Here is a 5,357-nt window from a genome sequence, read left to right on the forward strand (position 1 = left end):
GAATTAGCGAATTAGAAGACAGGGAAACAAAACACACCCAAACTGAACAGCAATTGGAGAAAAAAATTAAAAGACAGGAGGAGAGCCTAAGGGAGCTTTGGGACAACATGAAACGAAACAACATACGAATAATAGGGGTGCCAGAACAACAGAAAGAGGAACAAGGGTTAGAAAACCTATTTGAAGAAATAATATCAGAAAACTTCCCTGAGGTGGGGAAGAAAAAAGTCACACAAGCACAAAGTGTGAAATGTTTCCACCTGGCTATAAAGCAAGTCGTGTTCCTGGGCTGAAGAAACTGCAAGGAGGCTAGTCATCACTAGGGAGAGGAAGTCGGGTGTTGCTACATGACGTCATTACCCGGACGGTTGGACACATAGCATATTAGCCTTTTATATATATAGATGGGAGATGGCGATGTAACCACAAAACGACATACGTCGAGTCCGACATAACCCGAGGAGTGTCTGTATACAAGATTAAAGTGTAAAACAAAATGACTGCAAATGGGCACAAATCATTTTGGGGTGATGAAAATGTTCTACAATTAAAAGTGTGGTGTTAAGTTGCATTACTCTATAAACTGATTAAAAATCATTGAATTATACACTTAAAACAAGTGCACTTTATGGGCTGCAAATTATATCTCAATCAAGCTGTTTTTTTTAACGGAATATTATCAACCTGAAAAGGATCCTTGATTACTATCATTTGTTAACTCTTCCTCTACATCCTGACTTTCCTGATGGGCTTCACACCAGTACATTCCCTTAAATAACTGTAATGCTCCCCACTTTCTGCTTAAACCACCTGTTTCCCTATCAGAAACAACTGGGGGGAAAAGAAAACTGAGGTCTCACATCCTCCTCCTATACAATAAAAGCCTTAGATGCAAATTGTCCCCTTGACCGGGAGTTCGACCGCTTGCTATGATGTGCACTGACCACCGGGGGCGGCGCAGAACATGGCAGGTGTCGGCGATGCAGAGCTGACAGCGGGCGACAGTGGAGGCACTGCCAGCCCTGATGTGCCCTGATGAGAGCAGGACTGTGGCGGGGTGGTGAAGTGGGTGAGCGGGCGGTGGCAGGCCAAGGCAGATGCGAGCGGGGTCCCGATCGCCCCGTCGATGGCCCCACAGATGGCAACCAGCGGTGGCGGCAGGGGGTGGGGCTGCCACCCAGCTCTCAGGCACTGAGGGAGCCGGGTGGGGGGCCCAGCCCCAACCGATCGCCCCGCAGATGGTGACCATCGGCCAGCAGGCCCTGACTGCCTAATCGGGGTTGGGCCCTGGGCTGGGCTGGGGAACTGGGGGTGGGTGGTGGCGACCAACCTCCTGCAGCGCCCAGGCAGGGGGCTGCGACCTCTAGCCGGCTACCTGGGGACACGGGTGACGGAGACAGAAGTGTGGTGGAAAGGTGGGGTGTCCGCAGAGCTCGCTCTCACTCCCCCTGCTACCCTCCCCAGGACGCCAGAGCTCGCGCAGTGGGGAAGCTCCCACATGCTCAGGTGCTGGGCGCCCGTGAGGAGCCCGCCCCGCACCAGCATGGCCTCTTCCGGGTGAGCCGGGCTGCAGCTGCCGGGACAGCAGGCACCGGTTGGGCTCCCCATGGGTTTGCGTAGGAGCCAGTCTAGAGTGCACTGCCCACCCGGCTTCCATGCAGCGCTGCTGGGTGGCCCAGAGGCCCACACTGCGCCCTGGCCCATAGCGTCTGGCCGTGCTCACCACATCTCCAGGTGTGGACTCGGGCGCCATGACTCAGGCAGAGGGAGGTGCGCGTGGCCTGGGGGCCCAGGCGCTGCCCAGGCCCAGAGGTCAGCTGGGACTTGCCCTTCCATGCCAGACACTCGTGCTTTGATTGCCAGCCAGGCCTAGGGACTGCACCTGTGCACAGATTTTGTGCACCGGGTCTCTAATTTAAATAATATGGTGCTATTCAAAAGATAAAAGATACGGATGGAACAAATATTAGAGTCTATCAGGATCTCATACAATGAATTTGAACAACACTATAATAAACTAAACCTAACAGTTAAGTATAGAACACTCCACTCATCAACAGTGGAATATACATTCTTCTCAAGTGCACATGTAACATTCTCCAGGAAAACAAGTCTAAATAAGTTTAAAAGGATTGAAATCATACAAAGTATGTTCTCAGATCACAATGGGATAAAATTAGAAAAGAAGAAAAATTGGGAAATTCACAAATATGTGGAAATTAAACTATACACTGCTAAATAACCAACTGGTCAAAGAAAAAAATCACAAGGGAAATTAGAAAGTCCTATCAAATAATAAAAACAAAACCCTATACTAAACCTTATCAGATCAATTAAAGCAGTACTTAAAGAAAATCTTCCTATTAATAAAAGCCTAGTATGCTAAGTGTCCAGTCGGCCATTCAACCAAAGTGTAATATGCTAATGATATGCTAAGGCCACTCAACTGCTAGCTATGATGTGCACTGACCACCAGGGGGTAGATAGTTGACCAGCGCTATGATGTGCACTGACCACCAGGGTGCATACAGTCGACCGGTTGCTATGACGTGCACTGACCACCAGGGAGCAGACGCTTCTACCGGTAGATTAGCTTGCTGCTGGGGTCCAGCACATCGGAACTGAGTGAAATGGGCCAGACATGCCCTTGAGCCCTCCCATGGTCCCTCCCCGGCTGGCCAACCCCCTGCATCCCTCCTCAGTCCCAATCAGGCACCGGTGGGGTCCCTCAGCCTAGCCTGTGCCCTCTCGCAACCCGGGATCCCTCAGGGGATGTCAGAGAGCGGTTTTAGCCCGATCCTGCAGGCCAGGCCAAGGGACCCCAATGGTACACAAATGCATGCACCAGGCCTCTAGTATTACTACTAGTATAAACACTGATATTAAACAAGGGGAAAGATTTGAAATAATAAAGATTAGAATAAGTAAAATAAATAGAAATAAATAAATAAAATAGAGAATCTATATAAAAACCTAAGCGACCGGCCAAGTGGCCAGTACCTATAATGCGCAATGACCATCAGGGGACAGACGCTCAATGCACAGACATGGAAACATGGAACAGACTGATGAATCTCAGAGGGAAGGGAGGAGGGGGAGGGCGGGAAGAGATTAACCAAAGATCTGATATGCATACTAGAGCCCTGGTGCACAAACTTGTGCACCAGTGGGATCCCTCAGCCTGGCCTGCGGGGATTGGTGGAAACCGGTTCTCCGACATCCTCCGAGGGGTCCCAGATTGTGAGAGGGCGCAGGCCAGGGTGAGGGATCAGGACCTCTAGTAGAAAAATAATAGAGAAAATAAACAAAACCAAAAATTGGTTCTTAGAAAAGACAAGAAAATGGACAAACCTTTAGTTACAATGACCAAGGAAGACTCAAATTACTGGGAACAACATTACCAACCTTACAGAAATAAAACTGGTTATAAGGGAATACAATAAAAAAGAAACTTGTACACCAACAAGTTAAATAATCTAGATGAACAGAATTCCTAAAAACACACAAAATTATGTAATTTTAAATTTTAAAACAGTTTAAAGTGGTGTTCAGAACCTGTTAACAAGGTTTTCTTCAATGAGAAAGTCTGAAGAGGTCACAAGGCAGGGAAACAAAAATGTACATCTGGAAATCAAAACCAATAGTGAAACATCAGGTCCCAATACATCATTTTGCACAGAAAGACCTTTGCCCCAAAGTTTGTCATGAGACTTCTATGGCCTTCAGATTTAAAATAATGTAGTAAAAAACATGAAAGCAAAGGTAATTCCATACTATTTTTGCTTTTTTCATCATCTTTATATTATTTCAATTTCTCATAATCATGTTTCATAATCGCTCTCAACTAGGCCCTCAAAGTTTCCCAGAAAGTTTACTATCTTTCTCTTTCCTATTTCTCACAAGTATTTCATGGAGTCTATGACTCTCCCTCCTAATTTCCATTCCAAAAATGACTTGTCTTACTAGACAAAGATTAAAAACAAGACTAACAATCAGAGAGAAATTGAGATATGTTGGTTAGATCATTTCTTTCTGCTGGTGGACACCACCGAGTAAGCAACGTTGAAGTCTCCCCTCCCAAAGTCATCATGTCTAAGTCATTCTTCCAAAGAGCTGGAACAGCTGGGGAAGCTCTTTATTGGAGGTTTGAGCTTTGAAACAACAGATGGGAGTCTGAGGAGCCATCTTGAGCAAGGGGGAACACTCACTATGTGGTGATGAGTGACCCAAACACCAAGCACTCCAGAGGCTTTGGGTTTGTCACGTGTGCCACTGTGGAGGAGGTGGATGCAGCCATGAATGCAAGGCCACACAAAGTGGATGGAAGAGCTGTGGAACCAGAGAGGGCTGTCTTAAAAGAAGATTCTCAAAGACATGGTGCCCACTTAACCGTGAAAAAGACTTGTCAGTGGTATTAAAGACGACACTGAAGAACATCACCTAAGACAGTGGTTCTCAACCTTCTGGCCCTTTAAATACAGTTCCTCATGTTGTGACCCAACCATAAAATTATTTTCGTTGCTACTTCATAACTGTAATGTTGCTATTGTTATGAATCGTAATGTAAATATCTGATATGCAGGATGGTGTAAGGCGACCCCTGTGAAAGGGTCGTTCGACCGCCAAAGGGGTCGCGACCCACAGGTTGAGAACCGCTGACCTAAGAGATTATTTGAACAGTATGTGAAAAGCAAAGTGGCTGAAATCATGACTGATTGAGGCAAAAAAAGAGAGGCTTTGCTTTTGTAATCTTTGATGACCATGCCTCTGTAGACAAGACTGTCATTCAGAAATACCATACTGTATCGGGGGGTGGAGAGGAAGAGAACATATGTAATACTTTCAACAATAAAGATTTAATATTTTTAAAAGAAATACCATACTGTGAATAGCCACAACTGTGAAGTAAGGAAAGCCCTATTTAAGCAAGAGATGGCCAGAGCTTCATTCAGCTAAAGAGGCTGAGTGGTTCTGGAAACTTCGGAGGTGATCATGGGAGAGGTTTTGGTAGAAATGACTACTTTGATCATGGAGGAAACTTCAGTGGTCAAGATGGCTTTGGTAGTAGCCATGGTGGTGGTGAATATGGTAGCAGTGGGGATGGCTACAATGGTTTTGGTAATGATGAATTCACTGTTGTGAATCCACACAATTAACTTATCCATTCTCCAGTAGATAGATATTTAGGTAGTTTCCCATTTCTCTGCTACTACAAACAATGCTGTAATGATCACTTTTATACATGTCTCTTTGTACTAATGAGTGAGAGTTTTTCTAGAATAGACACCTACAGGTGGAACTGCTAGGTTGCAGGGTAGGAGCATCTTCAATTTTAGTAGATATAGACAAACTGTTTT

General features: G+C 45.8%; 1 pseudogene; it reads left to right on the top strand.

Moving 5' to 3' along the window:
• Positions 1-1,751: 1,751 nt before the first annotated feature.
• On the top strand, positions 1,752-5,156 carry LOC102244515 (annotated as a pseudogene).
• Positions 5,157-5,357: the final 201 nt, after the last annotated feature.

This window comes from Myotis brandtii, unplaced genomic scaffold (genome assembly GCF_000412655.1).
Source record: "Myotis brandtii unplaced genomic scaffold, ASM41265v1 scaffold208, whole genome shotgun sequence".
Lineage (NCBI taxonomy): Eukaryota > Metazoa > Chordata > Mammalia > Chiroptera > Vespertilionidae > Myotis > Myotis brandtii.